This window comes from Anomaloglossus baeobatrachus, chromosome 3 (assembly GCF_048569485.1).
Source record: "Anomaloglossus baeobatrachus isolate aAnoBae1 chromosome 3, aAnoBae1.hap1, whole genome shotgun sequence".
NCBI lineage: Eukaryota > Metazoa > Chordata > Amphibia > Anura > Aromobatidae > Anomaloglossus > Anomaloglossus baeobatrachus.
Genome location: NC_134355.1, coordinates 654456675 through 654475255, shown reverse-complemented (window position 1 = coordinate 654475255; position 18581 = coordinate 654456675). Strand labels below are relative to the sequence as shown.

General features: G+C 42.3%; 1 protein-coding gene across 2 annotated transcripts in view; it reads right to left on the bottom strand.

The window, feature by feature from the left end:
- LOC142296985 (adhesion G protein-coupled receptor F5-like) overlaps positions 1–18376 on the bottom strand; it is a 316164-nt gene extending 297788 nt beyond the window's left edge. For both annotated transcript variants that reach the window (XM_075341170.1, XM_075341172.1), the window contains exon 1: positions 18339–18376. The gene's annotated coding sequence lies outside the window, so the exon portion shown is untranslated. The remainder of the gene's footprint in view (positions 1–18338) is intronic.
- Positions 18377–18581: the final 205 nt, after the last annotated feature.

Genomic DNA, 18581 nt, shown 5'->3' with positions numbered 1-18581 from the left:
CACATACTGGACTCTAACACCAGTCCCTATAGGCTATAACAATGAAGACATTTAGTGACATGATATAGTTACAGCTTTGAATGACACCACTTATTTTACCAAATAATCTACTGGAAAATGGGGGGTGGAAATTCCAATTGTAGTGAAGTAGCACAACTCCGACATTGTTTTTGGGGGTTATGTAGTTCACGCTGTTGATTGTGCTTTCATTATGACCTGGCAATATGATTCTCCAGGACAGCACGATTACAGCGATACTAAACTTGCATAGTTTTATGTTTTCTATTTATACGGTGAAGACATTTTAAAAATTTGCAACATTTTTGGATTGTCACCTTCTTGTCACTTTTTGGTTTGTCACCTTCTTGTCACTTTTTGGTTTGTCACCTTCTTGTCACTTTTTGGTTTGTCACCTTCTTGTCACTTTTTGGTTTGTCACCTTCTTGTCAATTTTTGGTTTGTCACCTTCTTGTCACTTTTTGGTTTGTCACCTTCTTGTCACTTTTTGTTTTGTCATCTTCTTGTCACTTTTTGGTTTGTCATCTTCTTGTCACTTTTTGGTTTGTCACCTTCTTGTCACTTTTTGGTTTGTCACCTTCTTGTCACTTTTTGGTTTGTCACCTTCTTGTCACTTTTTGGTTTGTCACCTTCTTGTCACTTTTTGGTTTGTCACCTTCTTGTCACTTTTTGGTTTGTCACCTTCTTGTCACTTTTTGGTTTGTGACCTTCTTGTCACTTTTTGGTTTGTCACAGCCTTAGGATATATGTTCACATAGCGCTTTCTAAGTTTACAAGAATAAACAAACTCAGATACAAAATTCATTTTAACATTAAATGTTCTAAATTCTCAATAATACATACAATTTATGTTTAATAAAAAGAAAAAAAGAAACGATGAAAAGGGGAGAGAATGGGGAGTACAAACCAGTAGAGTGGGGAGAGATAGGACATAGGGGATGAAGAAGAGAAGTATGATGGTCGTGACTCCATCTACTTTCCCACCATTCCACAAAAAAAGATAATAAGCTGTCATTCACAGAAGATGTAAATGAGGAAGCCAGTATGCGCTACACACCTCCAACAGGTGCGCAGAATTGGCGGCTCTGACCAATTCCTCGAAGAAGTGTAGTTCTTTCCTGTCTCATCCGCTAAATGATATAAACACAGATAGTAGTCTTTACTTGTCTCTCCCTGTAAATTATGTAACTACAGATAGCAGTACTTTCCTGGCACATCCTCTAAATTATATTGGCACAGACAGTACTGTCTCCTGGTCTCCCCTTGTAAATAATGTAACTACAGATATTAGAACTATCCTGTCTTTTCTTCCCTATGATATGGGCACAAACAGTACTATATACTTGTCTCTCCCTTTAAATGATGTAACTATATAAAGCAGTACTTTTCTGGCTCATCCTCTAAATTATATTGGCAAATATAGTACTGTCTCCTGGTCTCCCCTTGTAAACAATGTAACCACAGATAGTATAACTATCCATGTTTTCCTCTAAATGATATAGGCACAAACAGTACTGTTCACTTGTCTCTCCCTTTAAATTATGTAACTATATACAGCAGTACTTTCCTGTCTCATTCTCTAAATTATATTGGCACAGATAGTACTGTCTCCTTGTCTCCCCTTGTAAATAATGTAACTACAGACAGTAGAACTATCCTGTCTTTTCCTCTAAATTATATAGCCACAAACAGTGCTGTCTACTTGTCTCTCCCTTTAAATTATGTAACTACAGATAGCAGTACTTTCCTGGGTCATACTCTAAATTATATTAGCATAGATAGTACTGTCTCCTGGTCTCCCCTTGTAAATAATGTAACTAGAGACAGTAGAACTATCCTGTCTTTTCCTCTAAATGATATAGGCACAAACAGTACTGTGTACTTGTCTCCCTCTGAAAATAATGTAACTACAGCTGGTAATACTTGCCTGACTCATCCTTTAAAAAATGTAAGAACAGATAGCACTGTCTCCTTGTCTCCCCCTGTAAATAATATAACTACATATAGTAGTATCCTTCTGTCTCATCCTCTAAATTATTTAGGCACTTTAAGCTTAATTCTTTTTGAGTTTTACTCTCGGAAGATGCTCTGTACTTTAAAACACAAGTCAAGTGGAAAGCTCAAAACAAGCCTGAAAGATGAGTGGACATTTTGAAGCGTTTTACCATTATTTTTGCTTTAAGAACTATTTGCGAGTAAGAAAAAAAAAAAAGAACCAAAAAATGACAATAAAGAAAGATGTCACCAAAAACCATTGAAAAAAGCTAAAAATAAAAATTGCCACAGGCTAAAACCAAAAGAGCAACGCTTATGAAACAACCGAAAAAATTACACAATGGACGCTTCAGGTAAAGAAACTAATTTCCTGAAGTGACTTTTGGTTGAAAAACTTGTCAGGTTTCCCTGAGTTTATAAGATGTCGTGTGCACTTCGCCTAAGGATATGTGTTAGAGGATTGTTTGACGGAGTTCTTTAGAATGTGTCTCTTCCAAAAAATCCACCAAAAAAGCTCTTTAGTTCATTATTAATGTAAAGCCAATTTGCTCTTCATATTTTTAGTCTTTGGGTTTTTTCGATTAGTTTTTTTGGACAGAAACTCCATGTTTTTGCGGAGTTAATAGTTTTTGAGGAAGATTTTAATGGTATGTGCAAACGTTAAGTATTTGCAGCAGACATTATTGCACCAAAAACGTGTCTCTTGGCAGGAAAAAATCACTGAAAAATATGGGCATTTTTGTGTGCATTTCTGATACTTTTTTTTTTCCATTTATATAAATGGGCAGAAAATAAGCTATGCAAAAGCATTGAAAGAATTAACATGCTGGAGATCTACAAGGAAAAAATAATAAGAACAGCTCTCAACCAATCCATGTTAGCGATATTAAATACATAGTATGATGAGAAAAATCATTAAGTATAGGTTTGGAAAAGACTAGGGCAAAGCCTTCATCAGGGGGAGTGGTGCCCCCTGACGAAGGCTTTTCCCGCCGAAACGGCCGTCGGGTGAACGCCGGTCCAGGCCTCCAGGTCTCCAAACAGGTATATTTATCCCTTTGGACATTGTTCCTTTCGAGTTTTCTCTGTGGCTGATTTGGCCTTTGCGTGTAATATATTATAAGTCCATGTGGTGATTAATGTTACACGTGATCCACAGTTTACCTTTGTATACATGTATGCCTGTTTTCTCTGGCAAGTTTGCCTTTGTATACTATGTATAAAATCATTTTCATCTATACTGTGTATATGGCGAACAATTATATGTTTCCTGAGTGATTTATCATTCATTTGCCGGGAGTTCCTGATATCATAGCACTGAGAGAAAGGGACTCATGTTAGCTACTGGCATCATCACATGACCTTGTGCTACCATGGCAACCACCAAAAGTCACGTGATCACGCACTTGACTTCCAGTGGGGGCGGCGGTAAGTGAAAGTAATGGACGCGCGCATATACATCTCGCTGCCAGACTTTGGCAGTGAGATGTAAGGGGTTAAACGCTGCGGGTGGAATGCGATTCCACTCGTAACATGCAGGAAAACAGCTGATATGTGCGCGGATCGCCGCGACCTGCCCATGGCAGGGGGCGGGGATTGACCTCACACGATCCATGACAGATATATCCGTCATTGGTCGTGAAGGGGTTAAAGGGAATCTGTCCCCACTTTTTTGGTGTATAAGCTGCGGCCACCACCACCGGGCTCTTATATACAGCATTCTAACATGCTGTATATAAGAGCCCAGGCCGCTGTGTACACCATAAAAAACACTTTATAATACTTACCTAACGGTCGCTCTGCAGTGGATGAGAGCCTAATGGGCGTCTCCGTTGTCCGGTGCCGGAGCCGCCTCTTTCGGACATCTTTGTTTTCCTTCTTCTCTAGCCGCGGTGCATGATGGGTCCAATCAAAGTATTGTAGTGCACATGCACAGGACCGGCGAGTGTGTATGACATAGACGCGTCATGCACCCAGGCTTCAGAAAGCAGCCAAAGATGGCCGAAGGGGGAGACGCCTGCACCGGAGAACGAAGACGCCCATCAGGCCCTCATCCACCACAGAGCGACCATTAGGTAAGTATTATAAAGTGTTTTTATGTTGTCACAGCGGCCTGGGCTCTTATATACAGCATGTTAGAATGCTGTATATAAGAGCCCGGTGGTGGTGGCCGCAGCTTATATACCTAAAAATTGGTGAGGGGTTTCCTTTAAGGGTGTGGATATTTATGAAACCGCGTTATTTTAGTTCTTTTTCCACCTGAAAAGAATTCAGTTTGTTTCTCAATGGATTTGTACATATTACAGGTGACATGAAAAGATAAAAAATCTGAAATGATTCTCCTTGGTATTATTTTTTGCATGATGAATAACTGTCACTTTAAGAGGGGTGTGTAAACTTTATATCAACAGTATACAAATAAACTTTATAAGTTTAATACCACTTTAATCAGTAGCATAACTAGGGATTAATGGGGCCTGGTGCAAAATGTTTACCTGCTCCACTTCATTTGTTGGGCAAATGTGTGGACCCCTGTACCATTCTAAATTCTATAAAGACATAAGTGATGCCCCCTCCCACTTCATTATGCAATAATATCCCCCATCCTGGACTAATGTCCCCCCATCCTGGGCCCTTCCTGGTAAATATGTCCCCCACCCGGGGCCCCTTCTTGGCATATATATATCCACCATCTTGGGCCAATTCCTTATAAATAAGTCCCTCATCCTGGTAAATATGTCCTCCATCTTGGGACCCATCCTGGTATTTATGTCCCCCATCTTGGATTCCATCCTGGTATGTATGTCCCCCATCTTGGGCTCCATCCTGGTATATATGTCCCCCATCTTGGCCCCCATCCTGGTATATATGTCCCTCATCTTGGGCCCCATCCTGGTATTTATGTCCCCCATCTTGGGCCCCATCCTGGTATTTATGTCCCCCATCTTGGGCCTTATCCTGGTATATATGTCCTTATCCTGATCCCTTCCAGGTATATATCATCGTTCTCCCTTTAATGCATAACCCCCCAAAAAACAAACCAAAAACATTGTACTCCTTTTCCCCTTCAAACGTAGCATTGCATCAACATACCTGCAATGGCGACGCATAACATCCCTGCCATGAGCCCCAAGTTATGATACCGCCAACGTCAGCTGCCAACCTCTGTTTGGCCAGCTGCATGCATTGCTGTGCAGGGACCCAATGGGTCTCTGTACCACAATGCATTTCAGCTGGATATGCATCTTGGAGGCACATCCAGCTGAAGCAGGTCTTGTATACGGCTGAGCCCTGCAACCATGACAGTCATGTCGCAAGGTCACAGTTGATCTCATCAGCAAGATGTAATAGTTATGGCTTGTTGACGAAGGCAAGAAAAAAAAAAGAATGCTCAAAAACGAGTCTGGTGGTCTCCGTTATTTTATGAGAAAGTAGCACTTACTCCGGAGAGTCCAAGCCCCGCGCTCATTGTACACAATGGAGGAGAAAATAAGGGGATAAAAATAGAGCATTCATCTGGAGCGGAAGCATAGACAATACGTGGTAGACAATCTTTACGTAACCAGCAATATCTCCCTGTGAAACTATTGACATTACAGAAGGCAGCGGCGGCGAATTGTGTCCCCATAACTGCACACACGAGATAAGGGCTGGTGACGCTGTCACACCGCACAGCTTCACATCGCACATGAAATTTCCCTCAGTCATTGGGAAAATGTCAGATACACAAAACGCAGTTTTATATAAACACTATTCTGATTTTTCCATCTGAGGAGTCAGATTTCGCTTAATGGGGAAATCCAGTAACTTTGTAACCACTAAAGTTGTCCTCAGATGGCGGCCGTAATAGAGCTGTGCCCCCTACCCGCCACCGACAAGTGCCAAAACAACTAAGTCAATTGTTTCTGAAGCTTTTTTGCAGCTTATTTGTTTTTAGAGCTACGCCACGAAAAAGATCAAAAGGAACGTTCCTCATAACTGATAAAGAGACTGAATAATATAGTAAGCCGTGGCCTTCAACCAAGAACGGAGTCATAAACTACAAACAAGAGATTGGGCTCCAGCTCTGAGATTCTACAACTAAGAGGAGACTAAAGGCCCCATCACATGCAGCGACGTATCTAACGATATATCGTCGAGGTCACGGATTCCGTGAAGTACATCAAGCATCGTTCGCAACGCCGTTGCGTGTGACAGCAACGAGCGAGTGTTAACGATGGAAAATACTCACCAAATCGTCCATCATTGACACGTCGTTCATTTTCAAAATATTGTTGATTGTAGAGGTCTCCGCTTATTCGTCGTTCCTGCGGCAGCACACATCGCTATGTGTGACACCACAGGAACGACAAACATCTCCTTACCTGCGTCCACCGGCAATGAGGAAGGAAGGAGGTGGGTGGCATGTTCTCGATGCTCATCTCCGCCCCTCCTATGCTATTGTGCAGCCGCTTAGTGACGTCGCAGTGACACCGAACGCACCTCCCCCTTGAAGGAGGGATTGTTCGGCGGTCACAGCGACGTCGCTGAAAAGGTATGTGCTTGTGACGCTGCGATAATGTTCACTACGACAGTGATCACCAAATGTCGCACGAACAACGGGGGCGGGTGCTATCGCTTACGACATTGCTAGCTATCGCTAGCTATGTCGCAATGTGTAAAGCACCCTTTAGGTTGCTGTGGGCAGATGGACATTTACTCGTAAGAGAGCAGGCAACGAACCAGGAGAAAGGACCTGATCAATAAACCCAACAGTACATGTGGTAGACTATATAGAGTATATACACAGCAGAAATAAGTATGTAACACGTCACCAATTTTTTAAGTAAATATATTTCTATAGGTGCAGAAATGCAAAAAATACAGAAAGTTCTCATCAGATGTCAGTAACAAGCCATCCAATCCACACAGGCAAAGAAATCAAACCATAAAATGTTCATAAATATTGAGATGAGTAATAATGAGAAATGCCACAAGGAAAAAGTATTGAACACACTTCCTGAAATATAATTAATACTTCATACAATAGCTTATGTTAGTGATGAAGTTTCATGACGCTTCTGGTATAGAGAAACTATTTGCGTGCATTGCTCAGGTTTCATTTTGGGCCATTTTTCCACACAAACACTATTCAAATTCTAAAGGTCCCGGGGCTTCTCTTATGAACTCTGGGCTTTAGCGCCTTCCATATATTTTCTATTGGATTCAGCTCTGGCGATCGGCTCGGCCATTCTAGCAGATTTATTTCCATCCTCTGAAACCAATTGAGAGTTTTCTTGGCTGTGTGTTTGGGATCATTGTCTTGCTGAGATGTCCACCGTTGTTTCATCTTCATCATCCTGGTAGATGGCAGCAGATGTTTATCAGGAATCTCTCGGTACATTTGACCATTCATCCTTCCTCCAATTATATGAAGTTTGCCAGTGCCGTATGCTGAAAAACAGCCCCACACCATGATGTTCCCAACTACAAACTTTACTTTTGTATGGTGTTTTGGGGTGATTTGCCTTTTGGCCTCCAAACATTAGGTGTATTATGACATCCAAAGAGTTCAATTTTGATCTCATCTGACCAGACTATATTCTCACAGTATTTCACAGACTTCTCTAAATGTTGGTGAGCAAACTTGAATCGCTTTTGAACATGTTTTTTGTTCAGCAATTGAGTCTTGCAAGTTGCTCGTGCATACAGTCCATGGAGATTGTGTGCATTATTTATTGCTTTATTCTAAACAATGCTGATTCCAGGTCTTTCTGTAGCTCTCCACCAGTGGTTCTTGGCTCTTGGCCAACTTTTCTGATAATTATTTTCCCTCCTCGGTCTGAAGTCTTGTGGGGAATACCTGGTTATGTCTGGTTTATGGTGAAATTATATTCTTTACACTTCTGGATTATGGCCCTAAAGGTGCTCACCAGAATCTTCTACTGAAAGAAATTAGAAATTAGAAATTCTTCTGTAAACAATGCCATCAATATGTTTTGCAAAAATAAGTTTACAAAGGATTTCAGACTGCTCCCTGGTTTTAACCATCATGAGATGTTTCTTGTGTGGTATCGTGGTAATAAAAGACCTTTTCATAAGCGATCAGTTGAACCAGTTGAACCAGACCTCTCTTGGTAACATTGGCACAAACACTGCGCCCGGCGGGGGCTTCAAGGCTGAACAACTGCAGCCATACATCACCAAGCACAATGCCAAGCCGTACATCACCAAGCACAATGATGAGCCATAAATTACCAAGCACAATGCTGAGCCGTACATCACCAAGCACAATGCCGAGCCATACATCACCAAGCATAATGCTGAGCCGTACATCACCAATTGTCGCGGGCGGAGGGGACTCGCTCGCCACGCTCGGGTCCGGGGCTTCTGCTGCTGCTTGGTGGCTCGAGCGGTGGGCCGGACCCGGGGACTCGAGCGGCGCTCCTCGTCCACGAGTGAAAAGGGGGTGGTTTGTTTAGGGAGATAGTTCGTGACGCCACCCACGGGTCGTGGTGATAAAGGGCACCACCGCTGCTGGTGACGGGGATCCCGGGAGCGATGGTAGGGAGCAGCTAGGATGTTGTCCCCTCCGTGGGTAGGGGTTGGTGATCCCAGGGCCCGGTGGTGTAACGGGGAGGCTGGATGGCTGGGGTGCAGGGTTGCAGGGGCAGCGCGGCGCGGTGCCGGATGGCACTGGTGTACTCACTCAGGCAGTCAATGACAGAGTCTCTGGTAAACCAAACGGCTGGATGGACGGGTCCCACAGCCGGCTGCAGTGTTTGTGCTCTCTCCCCGGACAGTGTGATGGTGGCTGTCTTTCCCTGCACCTGGTTAGAATGTTCTGACTCCTGTGGTTGCCCACCGGTAGTCCGCTCCCCGATGTATAGGTACCGAAGGAGCCCGTTTTGCCCGCAGGTGCTGGCCCTTGGATCTCTAGCCTATGGCAGTGGCAGTATATCCTCACGGTGTGGACTGTTGCCTTTTGTCGGGTCTTTGTTGTAGGAAACCCCTGGCGTTCCGGTCACACTCGGATTTGACCGTTGTCGGCAGCTCCAAGCCTCGTCGGGGTCCGATGGCCCTGCCTGTGTGCTTAGCTTCATTCCACTCCCCAGTTCGGTACCGGCGGGCCACCGCCCGACCCCGGTCCTACGGTTCTGCAGAGGTCCACTAACTCCTGCAGATGGCCACCACCGTCTGCCAACCTTGCTGTCAGTGCCTGGGCTCCGACCCAGACACTTGCAGTTTCTACTCCTCACACTTTCACCTCCAAAACGAATCTGACACTTTTCCCGCCTCCAGGCCTGTGAACTCCTCGGTGGGTGGGGCCAACCGCCTGGCTCCGCCCCACCTGGTGTGGACATCAGACCCTGGAGGGAGGCAACAAGGGTTTTTGTTTGACTGGTGTTACTGTCCAGGGGAAGGGGTGTAAGGTGTAATGTCTGTGACTACCTGGCTAGTCCAGGGCGTCACACAAGCACAATGCCGAACTGTACATCACCAAGCACAATACTGATCTGTACATCACCAAGCACAATACCAAGGCGTACATCACCAAGCATAATATTGAGGCGTACATCATCAAGCACAATGCCGAGTCATACATTACCAAGCACAATCCTGAGACGTACATCACCAAGCAAAATACTGAGCCGTAAATCACCAAGCACAATGCCGAGCCGTACATCTCCAAGCACAATAGTGAGCCGTACATCACCAAGCACAATACTGAGCCATACATCACCAAGCACAATACCGAGCCATACATCACCAAGCACAATGCCGAGTGTTCGATGAAATAGTGTAAAGCTGCCCCCACTGAACTCTAAAGGAGATGTGTTCTGAGTAGTGATGGCTCACACTGCTCTATCTGCAGCTGATGAACAAGTCTGGGTTTCATGCCAGGAGAACGTTACCCGCCTGACTGCATTTTGCCTGTTGCCCCATTTGGTGGAGGAGGATAATGCTGTAGGCTTGTTATCAGGGGTCGGCATTGGCCCCTTAGTTTCAGTGAAAAGAAATCCTAATGCTTCAGCACAAGAAATTGTGGACAATTGTAGCTTCATCTTTATGGGAACAGTTTAGGGAAGGCCATTTTCTGTTCCCCATGATTATGGCCAGTACAGAAGGTCCATAAAATCGTGGTTGAGGGAGTTTGGTCGGAAGACCATGACAGTCCGCACAGAGCCCAGACCTCAGCCCCATATGACACCTAAAATGGAGATTATGAGCCCGGCCTCCTCCCCAACATCAGTGTCACCTCACAAATGCTCTTTAGAATAAAGGGTCAATAATTCCCACGGAGACGTCAAAAATCTTGTAGCAATCCTTCCCAGAAGAGTGAAAGCTGTTATATCTACAAAGTGGAGACTGACTCCATATTAACATCTATGGTGGTAGGATGGGAGGTCAGACAATTCCTGGAGGTGTATTGTGGAGATATTCTTTACATATAGAGCGCATATAAAATACTGAATATGTGAAGAAGGGAGTAATTTGCAGGAACTATGAGCACTTTCAAACACTTTACGTTTGGAGAAATGGAGCTCTTTGTTGTGTAGAAGCATCAAAACAACATTTTATATAGATGGTGAGAACCGGTGCAGGACTTCTCTCCAAGACAACGAGACACCAACAAATACCGGCCGAGAGGTCCATAAACAGAGGTGAGTGGTTCATAAACACAAGGTCCTCCTGTTTTGGGTGGGGGAGTGTTATGACGGCAGCACGAGTGGTGGTGCTGGTGGAAGGGGGGGACAATGTTGGCCATCTGTTCTGTACACCCCCCAATCTACTGATTCATACTCCACTGTCTTCTACTCCGAGCTCTCTGGTTCCTGGAGAGTTTTGTGCTTGGCATTTACTGGATTTGTTTCTATCTGTAATTTATCCACAAAGGAAATGGTGAATTTACAAGGTGTTTGGCAGAAGGCTTGGCCATAAATCAGCCCGATCTGAGAGCACGTAGAGACCCATTAGTGGATTAGTAACTGCTCTTCTGATAGTGAACTGGAAGGACCGGAGATTAGGACACCCGAAAGGAATGTGCAGACATCTACCAGGGTTATAGATTGGAGAGAGCCGCAAAAATCATTAATGTGAAGGCCCACTCCTAACATCGAAAGAGAGCACCTGCCACGATTTAGGCTCAATACCACCATCATTTGTGGATAGTGTTTGGCAGTATTATTGCGGTATTGTATAGCTATGCACCTCTTAATCAATTTGGCGCACCTCTCGGCTCACAGACTGGAGTACATCTTTCTAGTTAAATTGAGATCACTGAGTTTCGATCACACGGTATTTGGCCCTAAATTCACTAAGTGTCATGGTGGCATCTGACCTGGTTCACACAGCAGAGTCTGACACTCCACACTGTGCCTCCTTTGGTGCTTTTGAGTTACACAGACAGGATCGAGTGTCGACCAGCTGTGTTGTCATTAGTGATCAGACTTGCAGGAGTTAATTTCTGCTAATCTGCTGGTTACCTTTTGGATCACATGTTGTGAGAGACCTATCAAAGTCACTCCCTACCTTTTTAAGATGGAGGAGCCTGTCTTTCCATGCCGACTATAGCTTTAGCTACACACGGTCCATGTGCTGTTGTATCCCAGGCCTGCTGGTGATTGTATTACTTTGTGTGTGGAGTTGTTGTGAAGTTCTCTCATCTTGTTGTTTCCTCCCTGCTCTTATTTTTCTACTTATCACTTGTTGTCTAAAGCCTCTGTGTGAACGTGCTGTGTGATTGAGTTTTGGTTTCCCCTGTTTATTCTTATCTGTGGGTTCTACCACTTCTGTCCCGACCCTCCCCTGGGGTGAGGCAGAAGGGGTATTAGATCAGGGCTGCACAGGAGCAGGGCAAGGAAGGCGGCCCAGATATTGTCACCATCAGACTTATCTCTGAGATCAGGGACAGCTAGGACCGCCCTAGCATGAGGGCCAGCTTAGGAGCCCTGGTCACCAGTTATCCCATCACTCCCTGTGATGTTTCCTTGTCGTGGTAATATTCTGTGAGCACTAGATGTGAGCATAGTGTAATGCAGATTATTTATTGCAGTGTGTGAAGAGGTATTACCAAAAACAAGAGACTCCCTCATTCACCAATTTATTAGAAAGTAAAGTTCCCACATCTGACGTAATCCAGGAGTTTCCATGCCATTCCTCGATTGCTTGTATCAAAGTCTATGGAGTCTCAGAACGAGGCTCAGAACGAGGCTCCATAGGGTTTGAGCAGCAGCTAGTCCCAACTCTCGCAGCATTCTCTTTGACCTGGGGGTTGGGATGAACAGTGAGGTCAAGAAAGTCACACCACTGAGTGATGAGCGGTGATGTTCCTGACATCTCTTTTTTTTATCTATCCATCTATCTATCCCTCTATTTATCTATCTTTGCACATCTTTAACACACGAAATACCATTGACTTCAGTGTCATGTGTTTTTTCCGGTGCACGTCACATGGATGTATGGTACGTGTGAAAATGGACACGACATGTATGGGAGACATGGACTTGTGAAGGGAGTCTTAAGCGGGCTTTACACGCTACGATATACCTAACGAGATGTCGTCGGGGTCACGTCGTAAGTGATGCACATCCGGCATCATTAGTGATATCGTAGCGCGTGACAGCTATGAACGAGCAGAAATACTCACCTTCTCGTTCATCGTTGACACGTCGCTCATTTTCTAAAAATCGAACGTCCGGTTGTTCATCGTACCCGTGGCAGCACACATCGCTCCGTGTGACACCCCGGGAATGATGAACACAGCTTACCTGCGGTCGCCGGCAATCCTGAAGGAAGGAGGTGGGCGGGATGTTATGTCCCAGTCATCTCCGCCCCTCCGCTTCTATTGGGCGGCTTCTGTGTGACGTCGCTGTGACGCCGAACGTCCCTCCCCCTTCAGGAAGTGGATGTCCGTCGCCCACAGTGAGGTCGTTCGGGAGGTAAGTACGTGTGATGGGGGGTTACAACATTGTGCGACACGGGCAACAAATTGCCCGTGCCGCACAAACGATGGGGGCGGGTGCGATCGCACGACATATTGAAACATGTAAAGCAGGCTTTATGCACAGCATGACAGTAACAGTTTACACAACCATAGTGCAATTCCTTAACCTCAGTATGCAAAAATAGAGAGAAAGAGGACCTGATCTGTGGCAGTACTCAGTCAATATTGAGCGGTTTATGAGCCTTACCACATGACTCAGAATAAGGCGCCAAACCAAAAACTCCAGACAGCTCGGTAAGACATTGTTATGTAGGCACAGTATTGTGGTAATATTTAGTCAGTGTATGGGTCTGTTACTTTTGCACCTTATAGTAGTAACCTTTAGGCAATATATGGAGTTGTTATTTAAGCACAGTATGATGGTATTATTTAAGCACAGTACGGTGGTATTTTTTATTCATAGTATGGTGGCATTATTTAAGCACAGTATGTTGATATTATTATACACAGTATAGTGGTATTATTTAACCACAGTATGGTGGTATTATTTATGCATGGTATGGTGGTATTATTTATGAATGGTATGGTGGTATTACCGTATTGTGCACAGTATGGTGGTATTTTTATGCACAGTATGGTGGCATTATTTAAACACAGTATGGTGGTATTTTTATGTACAATATTATGGTATTATTTACTCACAGTATGGTAGTATTATTGTAGTATATTATGGTAGTATTATTTACTCACAGTATGGTAGTATTATTTATGCATGATAAGGTGGTATTATTTAAGCACAGTATTGGTGGTATTATTTAAGCACAGTATGGTGATATTATTATGCACAGTATGGTGGTATTATTTATGCACAGTATGGTGGTATTATTAAAGCACATTATAGTAGTATAATTTACTCACATTATGGTGGTATTATTTATGCACAGTATGGTGGTATTATTTATGCACAGTATGAGGGTATTATTTATGCACAGTATGGTGGTATTTTTATGCACAATATGATGGTATTATTTATGCATAGTATGGTGGTATTATTGTAGCACATTATGGTAGTATTATTTACTCACAGTATGGTAGTATTATTTACTCACAGTATGGTGGTATTATTTAAGCACAGTATGGTGGTATTATTTAAGCACAGTATGGATAATTTAAGCATTACATTAAATAGCGGAAGCTCTATAAAATACAATAATTGGGTCCCCTTCACAAGACTCAACAGCACAGGTTATTGTCTCCTCCTTGCCATCCTTTGTAGAGCAGAGGAGCAGTATTACTCTTTGCCCATATCCTCTTCTAGGCGTTATCTGGTTATAAGATATTGATGACTATTCTATAGGAGATTTCATCAGTGTCAGATTGGCGGGGGTCCGACACGTGGCTCCCCACCAATCAGCTGTTTACCCTGGTAGTGAACAGCTGTAAACACTTTGAAAAACTTATGTGGGCATAATGGAAGCCCTTGTTTTGTGGACTTGTATTCTGCTGTTATATGACACTCATGTTCTGGTATAAGTGCACTATATGGAGCTATTATTTGGTAGAATTATATTTATCATGCTTTCTTTTTCTCTCTAAGCACAGATTGTAAAGATGGGAAAGTAGCTTATGACATGATACAGTTTAGTTCTGCGCCATGATGTTACGATGACAGATATTGTCCTGTACGATGATGAAATGGAGAGAACAGATATGGCTGGTGCAGGGGTCACAGAGGATTTCAGCACATAATATCCTGCCTTCCTGAACAGCAGGGTGTCCCGCTAGTCACTTCCATTTCCTGCGCACAAGGGAAGGCGTCCAGCACGTTTCTATCATTAGACATCAAGAACATCAACAACGTGAGCGAAACACAGCTGCAATCCAGAAGGTAGAGGACGTGGGAGTCTGGGGGTCGTCCTGCACCACAGCAGGTGCCAAAAATCCCAAATAAAACCTAAGAACTATTGATATATTAATTGTGAAGACCACAATCCGCTATCATAATTGTAAGGACCCCAGTGCAGACCCCAGAGATGATATAGGAGATAATGTTATTTATGGACTAAAATCCTTAGGATGCGCTCACAAGTCGTCGCCTTGCTACATTTTTTTTGTTACCGCAATAGAAAAAAAAATTTTACAGCGATGTTTTTTAAAAAAAACTCTACAACAAACACATCAGAAACACAGCCTTATAGTTCAACCTCAACATTAGCGATTTTTCCAAATGTTCTATCATTTTACTAACAGGCAAAGCTTACAACCATATTAAAAGGATCTTGCGTTTCTTTTTTTTTTTTTTTTTACTCTAAGGCCAAGTTCATACATTGCGCATTTGCTGCAGATTTTATTACCAAAAGTTCTGTCTTATTATTATTATTATTATTATTATTTATTATTTATTATAGCACCATTAATTTCATGGTGATTTACATATGAATTACAATTGAAACAACCCCATTCAGTTGCATGAAAACTAAAATTCTACAAAAAATGTGGGAATTCACCATTAGGCCATGTTCTCATGAAGCAAAAAAAAAACCCCTGAGTTTTTCCCTTTGTGTTTTTTTTTGCATAAAAAAAGTGTATGTGATTTCATGAAAACTCCTGCACACTGCATTTCAGGATTTGTGCATTTTTTTCCTTATGGAGCTTGGAAAAACACATCTGAAAAAGCTTTTGCCTTTTTTGACTGCAGATTCTGTCTATTTCTGTACTAAAAATGTATGAAAAAAAATCTGTGATAAAAAAGTACAAGAATGCATAAAAAATAAGGTAAAACATACAAAAATACAGAAAAAAAAACCCCAAAAAATTCAGAGCAGATTGCTACTACGTAGAAAAAAATGCAGCACGAAAAAATACAGTAAAAAAAAATCTGTGATAATAAATTACCAAAAAAGCATCAAAAGTAAGGAAAAACATCTAAAAACACAGCAAAAAAAACCACAAAATTCAAAGCAGATTGCTACTGAGCAGAAAAAATTCAGCATGAAAAAGTAGAGTGGAAAAAAAAATCTGTGATGATGAATGACCAAAAAGCATCAAAGCATCAATAATAAGGAAAAACATCCAAAAAAACGCTGCAAAAAAACCCACAGAAAATTCAAAGCAGATTGCTACTGCATAGAAAAAAATGCAGCATGAAAAATAGGAGTGAAAAAAAATCTGTGATAGGAAGGTACCAAAAACCATCAAAAATAAGGAAAAACATCCAAAAAACACTGCAAAAAACCACAGAAAATTCAAAGCAGATTGCTACTGCATAGAAAAAATGCAGCATGAAAAATAGGAGTGAAAACTAATCTGTGATAGTAAGGTACCAAAAACCATCAAAAATAAGGAAAAACATCCAAAAACGCAGCAAAAACCCCCCACAAAATTCAGAGAAGATAGAAAAAATACAGCATGAAAAAGTGGAGTGGCCTAAAAAGATGCAAAAATGGGGTTGGGGACCGGTGTAAATTTGCACCAAAAACTTTTTAAAAAGTTGCAATTGAATTGTCCGCCAACAGAAACCCACACCAAAATTGCTAAATGTAAAAAAAAATGGTGGACACATAAAATAGACTTCAAAAAAGGTGCAAATTAAACTAAGTATTTGGCACAAAGTACATTCAGTCGGTACGCCGGCGTACGGATGAGATGAATGGGACTGAAATCAAAGTGATGCCGGCTGCGACCTTCTATCTGCCTGTAACTTGGTTCATTGCCCCATGGTGGGCATAAATAGAAGGTTGGGTGGGTGATGATACATTGATTAGTGGGGTCCGGTTATCCAGGCCGCTGTGGATGATCAGGACGAGCTGGGTATAGTTGCATATACCGAGAGCAAGACTGACTTTAGAAATTTACTAGACCCTCAATAATAAATGCTCAGGACCCCTGGGGCCTCCATGTTTCCCAACCTTGATGTGGTGGACCACTAATTTGCCCTGTAGTAGCCACGTAAGCCACACATACCAACTATCGTCCAATGGTAATCAATGCAAGTCATGATAATAATGGAGGTGAAAACCGCCGGACCCCAAAAACTCAAACTTTTCCCTCATTTCAACTGAACCCATAAACTACATTGTAAACACCACAAATAACGTAATGTGCTGCAAAGCCAAGAACCACAAGTCCCAGCAAAAGTTTACAGTGTCTGACCCTTAAAACCAGCTTGGAGTCCCCTTTCTGCTACCTGAGACTTGTAGTTCTTCAATTAATAGGAGATAATTTAATTCCTTAGGATGCGTTCACAAGTCGCCACCGTCTTGATGCATTTTTTTTTTAGGTACCGCAATAGAGACAAAAACATTTTTTTACAGTGATTTAAAAAAAAAACCAAAAATACACCACAACAAACTCATTACAACCACAAAAGCCTTATCCTGCAGACTTAGGAGCAATTCACAGAATATTGGGCACAAGACCAAATTTTCTTCTTAGATTGCTGAGACTTGTAGTTTTTCAGCAGCAGAAAATACTGAAGGACCAGACATTTATAGCATGAGGATCGGGAAAAATGCACAATGTGTCAATGTAGGAAAAACATTTAATTCCTTAGGATGCGTTCACAAGTCGCCACCGTCTTAATGCATTTTTTTTTTTAGGTACCACAATAGAGACAAAAAAAAAATGTTTTACAGTGATTTAAAAAAAAAAAAAAACACACCACAACAAACTTATTACAACCACAAAAGCCTTATCCTGCAGACTTAGGAGCAATTCACAGAATATTGAGCACAAGACCAAATTTTCTTCTTAGATTGCTGAGACTTGTAGTTTTTCAGCAGCAGAAAATACTGAAGGACCAGACATTTATAGCATGAGGATGGGGAAAAATGCACAATGTGTCAATGTAGGAAAAACATTTAATTCCTTAGGATGCGTTCACAAGTCGCTGCCGTCTTAATGCATTTTTTTTTTAGGTACCGCAATAGAGACAAAAAAAATTTTTTTTACAGTGATTTAAAAAAAAACACACCACAACAAACTCATTACAACCACAAAAGCCTTATCCTGCAGACTTAGGAGCAATTCACAGAATATTGAGCACAAGACCAAATTTTCTTCTTAGATTGCTGAGACTTGTAGTTTTTCAGCAGCAGAAAATACTGAAGGACCAGACCTTTATAGCATGAGGATGGGGATAAATGCACAATGTGTCAATGTAGGAAAAACATATAGGCAAAATGTTCCTTCCAATCAGTTCTGGTTCCACCATATATTAGAATCTGCATATCAACCTCATACAGAAAAGTAAAGAATATTTGAATTTGAAACTCAGGATAAAAATGTCCCGTTCCATAAATTCTACTCAAGAAGCTAAAGAAGAAGAGACGTCAGGATCTGCAGCCGCAGCTGGAAATCCACAATTTAATGTCTTCAGACACTTTCATATAGTTCCTACCCTTTTGTGAGTGTCCCAGCTCCAGGTCCGCAGCGAGTCCTGGAAATGTCTGGCAGAATCCTGCAGGGTCTGCTGTATCCTTAATATCCAGGGGAAGACCACACCTCCGGTGAGAGCAACGCAGCCCCCTGCTCAAGTCCTACTGCACGTCTATACCACCATCCATATGCAATACTATGCAAAAGTTTTAAGCATGTGCGAAAAAAAAAATGCTGCTGAGAAAAAAAAGTTTCTAAAAAATAG